Here is a 19,402-nt window from a genome sequence, read left to right as displayed (position 1 = left end):
TAGGGATGGGACGCGGCCAGCTCGCTCTGGTTGGAGCTCGGTGCTTGTGACTCATGCTCCTCAAGGGTCAGCGAGTGTGTGTCTGCACGCGGCCTTGGGCTGAACTCCTCACCTGGCCAGCCTTCTCGAAAATGTGTGTCATTCCTTACGGAGGAGAGCCGTGGAGCGGGTGAGCGGGTGTGCGGATCAGTGGAAAGTCGTCTCCGCCGTTGGAAAAACAACTCCAAGTTCACGACTCCTTGGCTTTGGAGGTGTGACTGTAAAACACGGAACCGACTTCTTTGTTTTTCCCCAAACAGCCCCGGGTCGACAGGCCCAGATGAGTGTCCTGTCCTCTTTAGTAGCCACCTTGGGAGGAAAAACACATCTTCCGCTAGCCTGTGCAGCCCTTTTACCAGCCCCATGGGGGAGAACTGGTTTTGTTGCCTTGTCGCTATGGTTAGTTTTCGTCCAACAACAACATCACCCAAGCTTGCTCTCTGAGCCTGTTCGCCAGACTTGACACCCAAGGTTTGGGGCTGGATGTAAACGTCTTAAACGGAGCCAGGGGCTCGAGAAGTTGCCGCCACCTGGGATACTCAGAAGCCCCCGGGGGCAGGTCCTTAAGACAAGTACTCAGCCTGCCTTCCCCAACACGCCAGGGTCTTAGTGGAACGTGCGTGCGTGCGTGCGGGTGTGGAACGGTCTGGCGCGTTCGAAAAGTCAACCTCACCATGTTGTGGTCAAGCCTGGTGGGCTTGACTAAGGGTGTGAACTCTGGAGCCAGGCTCTCTGGGTTCAGATCCGGGCCCCACCTGTTCATCGTTGGTACGACCTTGGGCGAGTTACCTACTTCTGTGGGTCAGTTTTTCCACGTTACTGCTTCCCTTGGCCGCCTTGGGAGGGACCTTAGGAACCTCAGGGACGTTAGCCCTGTGGCCTGAGGCCAGGGGGATCTGTGGCCCGGTGTCAGCCTGCAGCCGTCTGGAGGTGTGGCCCCACGACAGGCCCTGCACTGAGGGCAGGAGGCAGGACAGAAGTCAGGGGGAGAATGCGCCACCCTAGGGGGTGGCGATGGGGTAACTAGTCAGTGGTTGGCAAACACTCGTCTAGCTGACAGGATCCTGTGGGACCCCGGGTAGGTAGAAAAGAAGAAAGAGTTGCTTGTGTTGAAGGGAGGGAGGTGTCGCAGGCTGAGCCACCCCGCAGCCCCAGAGTTGCCCTTGAAGTGATGCCACCAAATCCTGGGGCCCCTTGAGGTATTTTAGAAATTGCCGGTCAAAGAGGAGAAGTGATTGCCCAAGGCCGGCTGGCATCACTCATGGGAGCCTCCCCTCTTTGCAAGGTGTATGCCCACGGGGTGCCCTTTGACACTCGAGACAGCCACCACCTCTGCTGCCAAAAGGGGGCCCCAGAATCAAAGTGGAATGGAGTCAACCTTAGAGGAGTGGCCTGCGGAGTCCCTTGTCTTCCCCATCCTGTGCACACAAACTGGCCACAGCTGGGGATTGCTTCAGGGCACAGCGATGGGGATGCTTGGACACGTCCCCTTTCCTATAGTTTCTCAGCCTTCAGCATGTCTAACAAACAGAGTCCAAAATGAATACACAAGAGCCATGCATTTTGTGCGGTTACCAATTTGTGTGTTTTGACCATCAGTTATTTTCGCCTCCTGGGTGCCTTTATCAACCACCTGCCACCACCCAGGGTGTTCCTGGCTCCATGCTGTTAGAGGTGCTTTCTTGCTGGGGGAGCTCCCCTATATCTACTGGAGGAAATCCAGTGTAGACCATTGGCACATTCCTAAATGGTGACGATTCAGAGTGCCTCGACTCTGAGCTTTGAGTCGTGAGTGTGGGTTCCAGCGTCTTGCTCACCTTGCATAGAAGAAGTCAGAGGGGAGGGGATTCATTTTTGAAGCCGAAACAGCCACACTGCTGATTTCCCCCCTCTCTTTCCTGGAGAAGCACCCTGCCCTGTTCTGTGGCAGGTCATGGTCACACGGTTGGGTGAATGTAGGATTGACCATGCTATTGCTGTCTTTCCTGTTTGGGGCATCTTGGAATTAACAAAGGAAGGGAGAACGGAAAGACCTGATAACAGCTGGAGATGAAATGTCTCCAAAATGTGGACAGCCAGCCCCAACTGTCCAGCTGGAAATGGAAATATAAAAAAAGAAAAAGAAAAAGAAAAGAAATGGAAGAAATGATGTGGGTTTTGGCCAGGAAGAGGGACAAGGTTTGGGGCTACACTGTTTGAGGAGCGGACCCAGGAGAACAGAAGGTCGGATGTGGTAGAGGTGAGAGGGAAGGCATCCAGAGGCAACAGGATATTGGAGGTGGGGCACTGGGCTGGGAGGGAAAAAGGCCAGGTTTCTGAGGCCGGAGGTACCATCCGTTCTTTTTAGCACATAGAGCAAGTCGCTTCACCTTTCTGAGCCTCAGTGTCCTCACCTGCAAAATGGAGGCAATAATCCCCAACTCCCACCCCCCAGGGTAGTTGTGAAGACCAAATGAGCTGAGACAGAGATGACACCCTTTGTTTTTTGGGTGTTGCACCGTCATCATCACCGCCATCAATGTCATCACCATCATCATCGACCTGATGTATCCGGTAGAAACAGAGTGGGGAGAGTTGGGGAGGATGAACTTTAACGGCTAGTAAAACATCCGGGAAGATTGGCAAGACGGTGAAGAGGCCATTGGAGGGAATTTAAGACAGAAGAGATGGTGTCTAAGCCGCCCTTTCATCTAATGTCAGACAAGTGATCCAACCCTGAGTCATACCGGAGAGCCAAGAATCCATCTGAGTGGGTGTGGCCGGGCTGAAGCTCAGTTATCATCTGTTGGTCATCAGTATTTGTGGAGGCTTCTGGGGCCCTGGGCTCCATGTTGGGAGCGTGAAGGTCATCCCAAAGAAGATGTTTTCCATAACACGTTCTGTTGCTCATGTGTCCCCCCTTCCCAGATAGTGGTTCAGGTCTCCTTGTCAACACTCAGTATGCTGATTGTTCTTACCCTCCCCGCCCTCCCGCCCTCCTTCTGCTTTATTTTGAACCCACTCTTTGGGGGTATGTAGAAACTGACTTAGGAGTCTGGGGCACATCCGTTGGAAAGGAGGTTCCTGCTGGCTTCTGTGGTCCTCGTGACTCCCCAGCTTCTCCCCTCCACACACCAGCCTTGGGCCCTGGGAGTGGAGACCCACTGCAGGAAGCAGGACCTGAAATGGCAAAGGAGCAGAAGTCCAATGGTACGTTGCTCCTGGAGTTCTCTGTGCATCCTGGAAATGAGGTCCCACTAGACCTCAGCTCCTCTTCCCCCTGCAGATAGCCTTCCTCTGCAGACTCCCATCACCGTGCTGTGGGAGAGGAGCCCTTCTGGAGGATGGTGGGTTGTCACTGCGTGGCAGGTCCCCAAGGGGAGAGTGTGGTGGCTTGTGCTCCACCTTCTCCAGCCTGGCTGCTTCATCAGTGACTGAAACACTGCTTCCTGAGCTTTTGGCTCCTTCCTTGCCCTCCTGAGAACGTGTCTTGCCTAACAGGGTGGGCCGGGAGCTAATCTCCTCTTCCCCTTGTATTGATGGCTTCAGGGGTAAACCTTGTTTCTTTCCCCTTGAATTCCATCCCCTCCCCCTAACACCCCTCCTAACTGCTTCTGGCCCCCGAAGGAATGGCCCCCAGGCAGCCATGATTCCTGGATTCTTGTGGGACCCCACACAGTTGAATTTTTTTTTAAGTGAGGTAACCACTGACCTTGATAGCTAAATCCGGTGGCCCTGCTTGACCTCTTTGAAACGTTTGGCTAAATGGACCTCTCTTTCCCCACTGAACTCTCTTCACCCTTGGCTTCATGGCCATGGTGTGTGTCCCCATGTCTCTGCTCAGGCCTTGTCTCTCTCCTTCCTTGGCTTTTGCCTCTTCCACGTCCTGAGATGTGGGTGCCCTGGTTCTGGGGTAAGCCCTGGTATTCACTTAGCCTTCTAGACCCCTTATGTCAATGACTCCATTCATCCTTAGCATGGAGATGTAAATGGTTCCAAGTTATCCATCCATGTTCTAGTCTTTCTTGAAACTTCAAATAGTGTCATCTCAGGCTTAGAACATTTGAAATCTCGCCTGTAAACCAAAATGTACTTCCTCCGTGTGGGCCAACGAGAGGCACCCAGGAGCCCTTGACTCGTCAACTGATCACCTAGTCTTGTTGATTTGTATTGCCCTGTTTACACCTGCTTCTTTCCATTCTTATTGCCAACATGCAAAAAGTTTTCTTCGCCCGGAGACTTGACTACCCTCCCAGCTGGTCCTCCCACCTGCCTCACAGATCCACACTCACTGTCATAAAGTACCTCTTTCCATCATCAGCGTCAACGAGAAAGCAGACCTGTTGGCACAGAGGGAGTTGTAGGCTCAGGCCTGCCCTTGTCAACATTTTTATTCCTTTGAGGAAGAGATTGATGACTGGCCAGTAAAGTTCTGAATGGCCGGAAGTTGGGTGTGTGTGGGCTGGGAGAGCCGTTGCGGGGGGAGCCCTTTAATGTTTCCCGGCTGAAGGCAATAGTTGGCCAAATAATCAAATAAGTCAGATAAACATTTAAATATTTGACTTTAAGACATGTGAATGGACACCCACTTGCCAAGCTTTTGATGAAGGGCCAAGGCATTTTCTTTGAGTCTGGGTCTGCCGGTTGGGTCCTGTATTCTTTCTTGCAGAAACCCTGCCTACAATGCATGGTCTCTGGTCTCCAGTTTTTATCAAAGTGAAATGACTCCCGTGGAGAAGCTTGTGAAGTTATCTGAGTTCAGAATCTTTTCTTTCTTACGACGTCTCCCCAGTTTTTTTTTTTTTTCCCAGAGACCTCCTCCACATCTCAGTTGACAGCAGTTTTGTAAATGTAGTGACTTACTTGTGCTGTTTTTCCAGTTTGGTTTTCATAGAAACAGCAGCCCTTTACTCGCTGTTTTAAGGGGGGGGGTCCCCCTATTATCGGAGAGACTTAAGGATTTTAGGGGAAGGGAACATTTGTAGGTGTCAGATGTGGGATGCGGCCGCCAGAGGAAGCCGGTGCAGTCTTTGGCCGCTGATCATCTGCCCAATGCCTTCATCATCCCTTCTTCTCCCTTTTACAGCCTGGTGGGCTGTGGTCCTGGTGGGTTTTGTCTATGATTTGTCTGATCCCATCAGGATGACTCCATTCCTCGTGCCACATGGTTGGTCAACACACAGCATTTCCCTGGCTACAGGAGTCGGCTCACGAGCGGATGTGTGACCCAGTTTGGGCTAGATTCCTAAGAGCACATTGGTTGGAGGCTTTCGTGATGAGGCACCTCACTCTTCCGGAGGAGATGCCGGAAGCCAGCCCTTTCTCTCTTACCCCAGATGGTGTGGCATGTGGATACAAAGCCTGGAGCTGCTGCATCCATTTTGACACCCACCCTGGGATGATACCACAAGGGCTAGGACAGATGGAAGAAGCCAAGTCCTTGAGGACCTCCCTGGACGAACCCAGCTCTACCGCTAGACCTTTCAGTGACCCAGACCCGCAAAACTCTCTTCAGCCATTTTGGCTTGAGTTTACCATTCCCCGGCACATGGAGGGTCTCGTTGGCCACAGGGATAAGAGACCTTGCTTGCTTGGGGAGAGACACAGAAGCCTTGAACATTGCATTTGCTTCTGGGCCCTGGTCTTTTAGAGGCATCTTGAGAGATTGCAGGGTGTCCCTTGAATAGCTGTTAGGCTGGCCAAGCACGTGGGACCCAGGTTTAAAAAGCATCTCCAGTGAGGGTGATGATCTGCTTTTAAGTCTGGATGCCCAACAGCCCTTTCAGTGGAGAGCTCACCACATACCTTCTTAAAAGGATAAGGTTTCACGGAGACGCGGAGTTGTTAACTTCGGAGGAGCACGTGTTTTGCATGAGATAACGTGTCCTGTAGCTGCCACGGACATGCTGGGAATAGCAAGAGAACATTTTCACAAAGGCCCAGGATGATGTGACTCAAAAGCCGTTTTGTCTAGTCATTTTGGGGGAGGAAGACGCGAGCTCCACCGGCTGTCGTCATTCCAGTGTAGAAACAGCCACCCGAGTGAGGTTTTCACAAGATGCTGTCACCGGGTGGCCCTGGAGGGAGCGCGGAGTGGCTTGTCCGGGAGATTTCCATCTGGGGAGCCATACGCCTTTGAGTGCGGGCTCCTCTGTCCTGCCACTCTGCAGAGCGCTGGTGGGAGGAGACCTCTGGACATGTCACAGCTCCCTGCGTGGCAGTCCTGGGGGCTTCTTAGCTTCGGGTTTTTTTGTTTTGTTTTGTTTTTGTATTTTGGAGCTTTACCACTTCCTTCTGGTACTTAAAGCAACACGCGTGAGACCAGCAGCTCCGCTCCCTTGTACCAGGATGCTAAGGAAACAGACAAATGGAATGAGCTGTGGGACTTGGGCAGGGAACCCCTGGTTAGCGGTAGGCTTGCCTTCTGGAACACAGAGGCCTCAGAACACACGGTCTCAGACAAAGTGGATGTTTATTTCTCTTTCACTTAATAGCTGGGAGGTGGGCAGCTCTCTCCATGACGTCACCCGGGCAGGACCCAGCCCTCTGTCTTGTTGTTCCACCGGCCCCGTGGGTGTTGTCTTCAATGTCGTGGTGAAAGCTGGTCCCCCAGCACCCTGTCTTCATTCCAGCCCTGCCAGGAGAGTGGAGAGAGAGCAGTTTCTTTAAGGAAGTGGCATGGGAGGTGCACATTATCGTTTCTGGTCATACCCCATGTGCCTCAGTCTTGGCCATATGGCCACACCTAGATGCAAGGCATCCTGGGAAGTATGGTCTCTAGACGGGTGGCCACAAAACCCCATGACTAAGAGGAAGGGGTGGGATGGGCAGGGGGACAGTTAGCGTCTCTGCTACAGAGCCTCACTTTCCTTCTGCATCTACAGAACAGGGTCCACAGGACCGCTTCCAGTCCTTCCGGCCCCTGCCTTAACCCCCCTGAGCCTCAGTACCTTCGTCTGTGAAAGTGAAACGACAAAACTGCCGACCTCAATGACACATGAGAAAGGACTTTGCCCGCCGTCCACACAGAGTCGGGTACTCAGATGGGAGCTGCCGTGATGGCTGTTTTCATTCAGCCAATCAACAAGTAGGGCTCCAGTGCCCACTGTGTGTTCATGGTGCTGGAGATTCCGCAGGGAGCAAACTGAACCAAAGTCCCCATTCTCAGACGGCTTGTATCCTAGTGGAGAGGACAGCAGTGCCTGCTCGGGGAGAACTGTCACCTCTTCTGACCACTCTCCCCCCTCCCCCAGCCCCAGCTCTCAGGGTTACCAAATGTGGGATTTCCAAGTTGGGGCACTTTGTAAGCAGGAGCCTTCCAGGTGGCTTCTTGTAGTTAGTGGTAGAGTCCAAGTGAGGTACATTTCTGCTGATATATGCTCCGGAACCTTGTCTTACGGACCACATTAGAAGGACAGGTGGGGGTTGGCCAGGCAGGTGGGGGTCACGAGCATTTCAGGGAGAGAGGGTCATAGGCACGGGGCCCAGTGGTGGCAGTTGAGGACCCAAAAAGGCTGCGTGGTCGGCACCTGTGTGTGAGGGGTGAGAGATGACGGGGGGCAGAGTCCACCCCGTAAGCCCCTGTTGGCCGTTTCCAGCATTTGGATGCTGTGACGGCAGCAGGAGGAAGGCAGTGGAGGAGAGGCAGGCGCAACTCAGTTGTGCTGTGGAAGGATCACTGTGGTTGCCAGGTGGACACAGGAGCTAAGAGGGGAGACTGAGGCAGGGAGATAGCAGTTGGGGGGAGTCTGAAGTAGAAGTAGACCCCCCCACATTTGAGAGGCACAGGGCCAGAAGAAGAAGGACAGGATGCCCCGGTGCGTGTGCGGTCCCCTCCAGGTCCCCTCAGGTGTTCCCCCCAGGGACACCCATCACTCTCCTTTCTCAGCACGCTGCCCCTTGGCCGTCCTGCCCCCCTAGGGAGCTCACAGTCTGCTCAGAAGCAGGTGTCGCCCCACCAGCCCCACCAGCCCCGTGCTCCCTGCTGCTGTCCCCTCCCTTCCCTGAGGCCATGGCACGGCTCTTAGTGACTGTCCTGGAGAACGGGGCCGCCGTGTCCAGAGCTGGGGGCCACACCACTGCCAGAACCCCGGTTCCACCAAGCTGGTGTTGGGGGTGAACAGGCAGGAGGCTGGAGGAAAGAACAACAGCTGAGGTCTGGGCTGGGGGGGGGGCCGTGCCTCGGTAGGGGGTCTATCTGCAGGCCAGCCTCAGGGGTCTTGGGCCACCTGTTCTACAACGAGATGTGGAGGGATCCCTGTTGAGCTGGGGTCAGGAGTTCTGCGTCCCAGGACTGGCTTTAGCACCAGCTCCCTGGGTGACGTTGGGCCAGCCCTGCCCTTCTCTGGGGCTTGTTAAGAAACAAGGGGTTGGCCTCAGGAATCCTCTGAGGTCCCGTACAGTTCTCTGGAGCTCCTAGAACCCCAGCGACCCAGGCTCAGTAGGCACCCCAGACAGATGGGTGGGCCGGCCCCGCGTCGGCCGCTGCGCTACTCCTGGGTGGGTTGAGCATATTTGAAGCCCGAGACCTCAGGGCAGACCCGGAAGCCTGGAACACATTCAATCGTCCCAGATGGAGGGTTTTTCTGCTTCAATTATCTTCCTTGCAGGTTTTGGGTCTTCAGACGGGGCTGGCAGCTTGGCTGAGTCACGGTAACTATTTTCCGAGCTGGCCGGGAGCAGAAACGGGGGACCTCGGGGTTGAAAATCTGTTCTCCTTCCAGTACCAAGAGTTTGAACGACTCCGAATCCAGAGAAACGGCCTCTCTCCGGGTTCCTTGTGGCCAACTGTCACCAAAACCTCTCGCGCGCCTGTCCACCCTGCAAAGCGTGACGTGGCTAAAAAATTTAAGTGGTGGGGTTGATTGATGAATCTCTCTGCGGCCCCACGCCCAGACCTTGGGTGGCGGCTGTGTGAACGGTGGTGACGTTTGGGGAGTCGGTGCTCCCAGCCGGGGGACAGGTTCTCCTCTGTCGTGAACATCTGAGAAAAAAGCCAGGCAGGAGGAGCTGGGGTCATTACATCGGCGTACCTATTTTGGTTACCCTGCAGTTTTCCCTTTTCACACCTTGAGGCACACGCAGGAGCCACGTTCTGGATGATGATCGTTTCTCGGGCAGATCACACACTGTGATGAAAGTTGGCTGAGTCTTTCTCAGATGCACCCCTTCCTGGTAGGTTTCTCGCTGCTGGTAGACCCTGAGTGGTAATCGCCCCCTTCCCTCCTCGAGCACCCCAGCCCCACCACCCCCCTGCCGGCACAGGCCCCCCCTGGGCCTGGGTGTCCGTCCTCAGCCCCCCTGGGGCCTCCTCCCTCCGCTCCCCCTGAACATCACCAGGCTGGAGACCGGGCTTGTGTTCACAGCTGTAGCTGCTTGCACATGACCATCTTTTTCCTGGGGTTAAGGAGTGAGGGTAGGGGGGTCCCCTCTCCCTGCTCTAACCTGGCTCCTGCCGCCAGCCTCCTGCTGTTTCTGGCCAGCACTTGTTAGAGTGGCCAGGGTTGTTTTTTTAAACACTAACAAAGCTATCCGGACACAGCAGCAAAATTAACACGGCTTTCTTCTGGGCCGGGAAATCCCGAGACCCACGTGCCTGCCCGTCCTTTTGAGGCCCCGCAGGGAGATGGGCATTTGAGGACACGGGGGGGACATGGCCGAGGCCACGGGACAGGCCACGGGACAGGCCACGGGTTGTGAACAGAGGTTGCTGCTTGAGACACTGATCGTCTTTTGGTGGGGAACCAGGGGCCGGCGCCCCAGTCTGGATTTTTCTCATTCCCCCCCCGCCCCCCAGCAGTTAGGGACTCCCATCTGCGACCCTGAGCGAGAAAGTCCTTTCATACCTCTGGCCACCGAGGAGCAGAAAGACGGGCACGTCGATGCTGGCTTGCAAAGCGGGAGGCGTGCCAGGCAGTTGCCCTCGAGAACTGACTGGGGCTGACTTCTCACTGCCTGCCTTTCCCGGCCATCTCTGCTCCGGCACAGAAATCAGGCCAAGTGCCTGGGGAACGTTCGGCCTTTTTTGTGAGGAGGGGGAGAAGCAGAAGAAAGTCCAATATTCCTCTGGACTGGGAGCCAAGAGAAGGGGGCAGGGAGGCTGGCGGGGCTGACGGAGGGTCGGCCCCACTCGGGCGCCTGCCCCGCTCTGAGGCTGCTGCAGGGGAGGGAGGAGGGGGGCGGCCAGGGAGGGGGGACCCTGCTGCCCCCACCATTCCCCCGTGGGACCCCTCGGCCCTGAGCCTGGTGGGCACAGCTGCCCGGAGGAAGAAGGGCTGAAAAAGTGCCAGCTCGAGAGGGGGCCTCCTGGGTGCCGGGCAGAGGAGAAAGTTCTCCGAAGTGTCGTGTTGGTCATGTCTCACTGTCTATAATAACACCTAATTTATTTGGCATTATTGGAGACGGAACTGTTCTTCTAAGCGACTTTGCTAAAGAACTGAGGCTCCCACCCCAAGCTTTAACAACCGAACTATTTTGTGTATCGAGCCTTTTTTAAAAAAATCGTGGTCAACAGACATAACGTAAAATTTACCATCTTAAATTTGTGTGTTTAAACGTATGCGTTTGTTTTTTTAAATTTTTTTTTTAATGTTTTTATTTATTTTTGCGACAGAGACAGAGCATGACAGGGGAGGGGCAGAGAGAGAGGGAGACACAGAATCCGAAGCAGGCTCCGGGCTCTGAGCTGTCAGCACAGAGCCTGATGCGGGGCTCGAACCCACAGACTGTGAGATCATGACCTGAGCTGAAGTCGGACGCTTAACCTACTGAGCCACCCAGGTGCCCCAAACGTATGCGTTTTAAATTGTTGTGCTACGTCGTCACCGTCCGTCTCTAGAACTTCCATCCTTCCCGACTGAAACTGTGTCCCCAGCAAGTGCCAGCTCCCTGTGCCCCTCCCCGCCAGGCCCTTGCAACACCGTGCTCCTGTCTGTGTCCACGAATCTGACTCTTCTAGGAGCCTCGTAGAAGTGGAGTATTTGTACAGCATTTGTCCTTCTGTGTCTGGCTGATTTTCACTCGGCAGAACGCTCTCAGGGTTCATCCGTGTTGGAGCAGGTGTCCGAGTTGCCTTCCTTTTTAAGGCTGAATAATATCCCACGATGCACACAGACCACCTTGCGTTTCCGCATCCGTCGCTGGGCACTCGGGTCGCTTCTGCCTTTGGGCCGTTGCGAACAGTGCTGCTATGAATGGGGGTGTCTTTTGCAAGTGCCTTTTGAAAAATGCTTTTTCTTATTTCAGAGGTATGGTCATTAAAGAGCGTTTTTAAAAGGCAGGCAAGTTGAAAGAACACGAATCATCCCTAATTCTATCATCTGGGGAAACTTTTGGTGTATATGTATTTAAATTTCGGTATATGCCCTTGTGTTTTGCTTATTTTCTTTAAGATTTATTTATTTATTTATTTAGAAATATTTTTAAATGTTTATTTATTTTTGAGGGAGAGAGACAGGGCACGAGTCGGGGAGGGGCAGAGAGAGAGAGAGGGAGACCCAGAATCGGAAGCAGGCTCTGGGCTGTGAGCTGTCAGCCCAGATACCCACGCGGGGCTTGAACTCACGAACTGTGGGATCATGACCTGAGCAGAAGTCGGACGCTCAACCGACTGAGCCAACCAGGTGCCCCTATTTATTCATTTTTCGAGAAAGAGAGAGCACAAGTGTGGAAGAGGCAGAGAGAGAGGGAGGGAGAGAGAGAGAATTCCAAGCAGGTTCCACATTGTCAGTGCCAAGCCTGATGCAGGGCTTGGAGCCACCAACCGAACTGTGAGATCCTAACCTGAGTCAAAATCAAGAGTCAGTCGCTCAACCAGCCGAGCCACCCAGGTGCCCGTGTTTCACTTATGAATGTGTATATACATCCTGCTTCTAATAACAGGGATTTCATATTCGAACACATTCACTATTTTGTATCTTGCTTTTTGAAACTGGATGATACCTTGACTCCTGGGCTGCAACATAATTTTGATGATTGCTTAGCATTTCGGTGCATGAATGTACCACAACTTCCAGCCCATTTCCCACTAGTTTCCAGTTTTCCTCTATTCCCAGCAGCATGCAGGGCACATCCTTGGAGTGAAGCCTCTGTGCGCATGTTTGTTTATTTCTCTGGGACAGATTTTTAGAACCACAGTCAGTGGGTTAGAGGGTATATGTCCATTTGTCAATCTTTTGGATCTTTTACACATATTGGCAAATTGCTTGTCCGATGAGTTTTACTTCTTTTCCTCAGTGGCCCAAAAGAGTAGTGGTTTCCCGTCCCCTCACTGATGAACTTCATATTGTCATTTAAAAAAAAAATTTGTTTTGGGGCACCTGAGTGGCTCCGTTGGTTGAGCATCCGACTTCGGCTCAGGTCATGATCTCACAGTTCTTGGGTTCGAGCCCCGCGTCGGGCTCTGTGCTGACAGCTCAGAGCCTGGAGCCTGCTTTGGATTCTGTGTCTCCCTCTCTCTCTGCCCTTCCCCTGCTCACACTCTGTCTCTCAAAAATGAATAAACATTAAAAAAAATTTTTTTTAATTGTTTGTGTTCCTTCTTTGGGGAATTGCTTATTCGTGACCTTTGGTGTATTTTTTCCTTGGGGGGATTTCATATTTTTGTAAAAATGAATTTGTAAGAAATCTTTGTGTATCAAAGATGTAAATTGTTTGTCATATCGACCGCAAACAATTTTATCCCGGTTTGCCCTTTACTCCTCAGTTTTGCTTTTAGTGCTTGTTGATGTTAAAAAGGAAGGAAGGAAGGAAGGAAGGAATGAAGAAAGAGAAAGAAAGAAAGAAAGAGAGAAAGAAAGAATAGAAAAGGAAAAAAAAAGCTTTGTTTTCATGTGGAGACATTTCTAAATGTTTTCTTCTAAACGTCTGCATTTGGTATCATTCTTAGTGACTCGTGATTCTCTAAGATGTTATAGATTTTTGTCTACATTTTAGTTTATCCTAACACATTTGTAGCTACACTTTTCACACTTAAATCTCGAATGCATTCCTAAAATGATCGGATGTCTCCTGTGAAGTAGAGAATCCAACCTTACCTCTTCCTGACTGTCCTTTTCCTACTGGTTCAAAACGCTCCCTTTGCCATGTGTTAATTCTCACATACTTTTGGTTCTGTTTCTGGAGGTTTTTTTTTTTTTCTCTGTCCAATGATATGAATCTATTTTCTGTTGCCAGTTCCACACTGTTTTAATATTTTAATTATTTTTAGGGCATGAATCCCATGATTACAAAATTCCTTGGCTGTTCTCTTGCATTTTATTTCCAGATGAACTTTAGACTGATTTGGTCAACTTGGAAAAAAAAAATTCCTCTGTGATTCTGATTGAAATTGCATTACATTTCTAGATGAATGTAGAGGGCATTGGAATCTTTATAATATTGGATCTTCTCATCTGAAACTTCAGTGGATGTTGTTCATGTGGTTTTCTTGTGTAGGTTTCTTAAGTTTGTACTTGGGCATTTTGAGATATTTGCAGCCAAGGTGAATGGCATTTTCCACTATCCTTTCTAATTGTTTGCTGTTGGCATATATAAAAGAAGTCGATTTTCATGCATTTATTTAGGAATAGGCCTGCTCACTTAACTGTAGGACTGTCTTCCTGGGTTTAATTGTATACGATCATAGCATCTTGATAGAGTGTTCTGTCTCTTTCCAGCATATCTGCTGTTCATTCTCTTTTCTTGTCTTATTGCGTTGGCTACACTCTTCAGAACAACTTTAAGGCAATAGGATAGCAAGGATGACAACAGACATCCTTACCTTAGTTCTGCCTTAAGAGGGAATATCTCTAGTGTTTCAAACTTTTCTGCTTAAAGAGTGCTCAGTGCAATCTAATTTTGATCTTTCAGAGGAATTGTTAGTTCATAATTAAAAATTATTCTATCATACAGTAACATCACCAGGGATCAATGCAGGGTCTTGTGTATCTATTTGACTTGTAGGTCCCAGAATTCTATTTTACTCTTACCTTCATTCTCTCTCTCTCTCTCACAGGATTGACTTACTTAAATTTTCCTTGTATCTTCTGTCTTGTTCCCAAGCTGTCTGTTATCAATTATTTCTGCTGTCACTGAGTCTGCTTCCAAAAGAGTACTTCCCTCTCCTCTCCTTTCTTTTTTAAATTGTTATTTTAATTGAAGTCATAATCCATGAGCATGGAAAACCTTTCAAGCACAACAAAAGTAAAAATTAAAAAGCGGAAAATTCAAACATTGTAATAAAAAGTGTCTTCTCTCACACAGACTATTTATTCACTCTGAAAAAGGCAACTTTGTATCCTTCCAGACAGGTTTGATGCTTGTACCAGGACACGTGTTAAATATACATCTTTGTATTTTTTTAATACAAATTGAAACACACTGTCACATGATAAAGTGTTTTTTTTTCCACTTGTTATATTGTGACAGTCTTTTATTGATTTATTTATTTTAAGGGGAGGGGAAAAGCAGAGAGAGAGAATCCCAAGCAGGCTCTGGGCTAAGCTCCACGAGGGGCTCTATCTCGTGAACTGCAAGACCATGACCTGAGCCGAAATCAAGAGTCAGACGCTTAACCAACTGAGCCACCCAGTCTTTTTAAATCAGCACCTATGAATCTCTCATTATGCGGTCGAATGCAGGTTAATTTATTCACACAGTTACCGATAAGTACCGAAAACTTAAGTTTTCCCAGTGTTTTGCTATGACAAAAACAGCTACAGTGAACATCTGTATAAATATAAGCCTTGGCTCCCCTTTTCTGATTTTCTGTTCCTGATCTACTTACTCTGATTTCTGTGAGAAGGGGAACAGGTGAACCATTGGATGCTGAATGTAAACTGGGAATAAACAGGTTCTGAACGAGGGTCTGATGATTCCCTTGAGCAAAATGAATGGAGTTTAGTCAAGGACTTTACATTGTTTATTGCAGCTCTAAAGTGGGGCCTTGACTCCTTTCTTTTTTTTTTTTAATTTTTTTTAACGTTTATTTATTTTTGAGACAGAGAGAGACAGAGCATGAATGGGGGAGGGGCAGAGAGAGAGGGAGACACAGAATCCGAAGCAGGCTCCAGGCTCGGAGCCATCAGCCCAGAGCCCGATGCGGGGCTCGAACTCACGGACCACGAGATCGTGACCTGAGTTGAAGTCGGATGCTTAACCGACTGAGCCACCCAGGCTCCCCTTGACTCATTTCTTTATTGTCACCTGGCCTTGTTTACTAATGAGTTTGCCGGATAAATGATCCCTCCTGCCTCTGTCCCTGGAGACGAGGTTGACACTACTTGGTCATGTGACCTGTATCCACCAGGGCTGTCCTTGATTCTCTGTTCGTTTCCTCAGCATCACGCATGGGCCAGGCGAGTCTTACCTGGCCATGCGGCATCCCCAGCGATGCCGTCAGGGGGGCACCTGTGTGGTCTTGCCATCACAGTGAGCTGAAACGCAAACAATGGGACATGGAGGTGTTGCTGTGCGATAGGTCTTCAAGGATGTGGGGGCCGGGTGGGGGGGGCTGTCATTGCAGAGAGACTCTGGCAGAGACACAGCACCAAGCAGGAACCTCATCCACGAGGCCCGATGCTGTCATTGCGGGACCTGGGCTGGAGCAGGCCATGGGATGCTGCGGGGCATTTCCAGCCACCCCAGCGCAGGAAGAGACCAACCACCATCCGTAACTGGGATGTGGGCCAGGAAGGTTGGTGGGTTGGTGGGTATGAGGGAGCTTAGGGTGCTCGGGTGGGATGAGCGATTTTTCGCTCGCTTGCCCCTCAGTGTTAACTTAGGCTGATATTCGTTTTCTTTCTGATTCCGAAAGCCAGGTGCGTTAGTTGAGAGATCTGTTTCCCTAAGGAAATAGGGAAAACTGCAAAGGACAGAGCGATCTGAAGTCCTACGATCCAGAGAAAACACCAATAACATTTTTGGCATACATTCTTCTGGTATTTTTTCCTATTCCTTTTTTTGCACCTGAATCTTTAGGTGCAATAGAATTGCACATACTGTTTTGTAACCTAGACTTTTTATGCGCCTCCTTCGAAATGTTTTTTTCCACGTTATTAAATATTCTGTAACATCATTTCAGTAGTCGCATACAGTCTTACTTTACGAGTATAGAATCATTTTTTTTTTTCAACGTTTTTTTTTTATTATTTATTTTTGGGACAGAGAGAGACAGAGCATGAACGGGGGGAGGGGCAGAGAGAGAGGGAGACACAGAATCCGAAGCAGGCTCCAGGCTCTGAGCCATCAGCCCAGAGCCCGACGCGGGGCTCGAACTCACGGACCGAGAGATCGTGACCTGGCTGAAGTCGGATGCTTAACCGACTGCGCCACCCAGGTGCCCCTAGAATCATTTATTTAAGACCAAGTTGCTATTGTTAGAAACTTAGGCTGTTTTGGTTTCTCTGTTTCTTCCTTCCTTTCCTCCCTCTGTCCCTCCTTCCTTCCCCTTAAAAAAATTCTACGACGAACGTCCTAGATGTATATTTGTGTAAATTCAGACTTTCCGTATAATAGATTCCTAGAGGTGAAATTCTCAGGTCAAAGGATAAGCTTTAAATTTAAATTTGCGGGGCGCCTGGGTGGCTCAGTCGGTTAAGCGTCCGACTTCAGCTCAGGTCATGATCTCACGGTCCGTGAGTTCGAGCCCCGCGTCGGGCTCTGTGCTGACAGCTCAGAACCTGGAGCCTGTTTCAGATTCTGTGTATCCCTCTCTCTCTGACCCTCCTCCGTTCATGCTCTGTCTCTCTCTGTCTCAAAAATAAATAAACGTTAAAAAAAAAAAATTTAAATTTGCTCTCCAAAAAGATTAAAGCAATCCTGTTTCCACCAGAAACATAGGAGAATGCCTTAAACTCTTGCCCAATAGTTATTATTAAAAAAAAATCTTTGCCTATGTACCAGGAGAATAATTATCATATACCATATATCTACTTTTAAGCAGTCTCTACACCCAGTGTGGGGCTCGAACTCATGACCCCAGGATCAAGAGTCGCCCGCTCTACCGACTGAAGTAGGCCAGGTGCCCCATGCGTATCATATTTTTTAAAGTTGAATTGTTTCTTTCCTGAATTTTAATCAGTGTTATTAAAAAAAAAAAAAAATGAAACGGGGCACCTGGGCAGCTCGGTCGGTTGAGGGTCTGACTCTTGATTTTGGCTCAGGTCGTGATCTCACAGTTTGTGGGTTCAAGCCCCACATCGGGCTCCGTGCTGACAGTGTGGAGCCTGCTTGGGATTCTTCTGCCCCTCCCCTGCTCTCTCTCTCTTTCTCTCTGACTCAAAATAAAAATAAAAATAAAAAAATTACACAACAGAGCAAAAAAACGTGAAGAAGAAAAAGTAACCGAGTAACCCCTCTTCTACCTAGAAATAATCACCACTAACATACAATTCTTCGAGAGTTCTGAAACTTTCTCTACCAACCTCGACTTCCCCGTGTCTTTAAGCGTGTGCTGTTCCCCATCTGGAGGGCCTTCCTTGCTAGTTTCCAGGGGTTGAGATGCCCCATTTGTTGTTCAGAGGCTGTTGAAACCCCCTGCCTCCCTACCCCCATTGGTTCCCTGTAACCAGACATTTTCTCTCCCTTATAGTCTTGATGTCCTGCCTGTGCTATGTCCATACCTTACTACTTTTATCGGATCCTGCTCTCATATCAGGTATGTTCCTGGAGACCGTAAAGCTCGCCGGAGGCGAGGACCATCTTCCACGTCTGTGACCCTAGCATCATCAGCCCAATGTGTGGCTCCTAGTAGAGACCTCCGGAAATGCCCGCTAGATGGAACTGTGTTGAATTTGGGAGGACCAAGGGATCAGGTCTGGCTCAGGGAGTTGGTTGGCCTGACCCTTAAGACCAGACCCGGGTGACTTTCCGTCCTTTTCCCGTTGCGGAATGCTCCGTTATTTGCGGTGTGTGTGCTCCAGAGAGGAACTTGTTGTTCTACGAGTTGCACGCTTGTGTTTGTTGACATGAGCCAGTGCGGCCCAGTGACATCCGAGCACTCTTGGCTTTAGCCTTTAGGCCTGGCCCTTGGGACACCGTTATGGGCAAAGAGGTACTGAGGGGCGGCGGGCTGGCCACACCTGATGCTGCCCCGGGCCACCCCAACAGCCTGGCCAGGTGAGCAGAAGGCTTAGCCTCGTCTCGTGTAACACAGCTCGGCCTTGGATTTCATCCTGTGCGGCTGCATGGGAGGCTGAAGATCCAGCCCAGAAAGACACTGAGATCCCTGCTGCGCCTTCTTCTTGGGGGCTTGCGACCTGTCGCTAAGACTAGAGAGGAAATAATACCTTCATTGGTCCTCCGGGAAATGCACATGAAGGGCCCAGGGCACGACCACTGCACAGCCACTAGGACGGCTGCAATGAAAAAGAGAATATGAGGTTTTGGTCAGATACCCTGGAGGCAGGAGTATAAACTGGTACAAGCATTTTGTGTTATAAATCCTTTTTTTTTTTTTTTTTTTTAAAATCTATTTGTGTTTGAGAGAGGGGAGGGGCAGAGAGAGAGGGAGACACAGAATCGGAAGCAGGCTCCAGGCTCCGAGCTGTCAGCACAGAGCCCGACGCGGGGCTCGAACCCACGATCCGTGAGCTGAAGTCGGATGCTCAACCGACTGAGCCACCCAGGTGCCCCTCGGGCCAATATTCTATGTTAAGAAGAAGTTGAAAAGTACTTGGTGGCGGTGGGGGGAGTGCCTAGGTGGCTCCAACTTCGGCTCAGGTTATGATCTCACGGTTCATGGGTTCGAACCCCGCCTCGGGCTCTGTGCTGACAGCTCGGAGCCCGGAGCCTGCTTCGGATTCCGTGTCTCCCTCTCTCTCTGCCCCTTCCCTGCTCGCGCTCTGCCCCTTTCGCTCTCTCTCAAAATTAAACATTAAAATTTTTTTCTAAGAAAGTAATCGGTGGGGTACGCACCCCAAAAGAGTTGGAGGCAGGGTCTTGAACCGTCCGTTGATGGGTGGATGGATAAACACAACATAATGGGATATGCACGATTCGGCCTTAAAAAGGAAAGGCGTGCTGACACCAGCTACGATACGTTGGCACCTTGGAGGCGTTATGCTGAGGGCAATGAGCCAGACCCCCGAGGACAGATACTGTGCGACTGTGCTAACAGCAGGTGCGTAGAGCGGTCAAGGTCACAGAGACGGGAAGCAGAATGGTGGACTCCAGGGCCTGGGGGAGAGGGGGAGGTGGTGGTCAGTGGGGACAGAGTTTGAGTCGGGGAAGATGAAGAACTTGTTGAGACGGACGGTGGTGACGACTGACGACGGGTGAAGGTAACTCAATGCCACCGAGCAGTGCCCTGAAAGCCAGCAGGGCGGTGGGTTTTACGTCATGTATGTTTTACGACAATAAAAAAAAAAAAGCCGGCAGGGCGGTGGGTTTTACGTCATATATGTTT

The 19,402-nt window shown here is 50.6% G+C and overlaps 1 protein-coding gene and 1 long non-coding RNA gene across 2 annotated transcripts in view; one reads left to right on the top strand and one right to left on the bottom strand.

The window, feature by feature from the left end:
* NTN1 (netrin 1) overlaps positions 1–19,402 on the top strand; it is a 157,252-nt gene that overhangs the window by 41,248 nt on the left and 96,602 nt on the right. The gene's annotated exons all lie outside the window — the stretch shown is intronic.
* Positions 6,474–7,251, bottom strand: LOC125927605 (uncharacterized). Its single transcript, XR_007459385.1, has 2 exons — positions 6,969–7,251; positions 6,474–6,652 (listed from the first exon to the last, which is right to left on the bottom strand). It is a non-coding gene; the product is annotated as an uncharacterized LOC125927605 (long non-coding RNA).

The sequence above is a fragment of the Panthera uncia genome, chromosome E1 (genome assembly GCF_023721935.1).
Source record: "Panthera uncia isolate 11264 chromosome E1, Puncia_PCG_1.0, whole genome shotgun sequence".
Lineage (NCBI taxonomy): Eukaryota > Metazoa > Chordata > Mammalia > Carnivora > Felidae > Panthera > Panthera uncia.
This window is presented reverse-complemented; position numbering and strand designations above follow the sequence as displayed.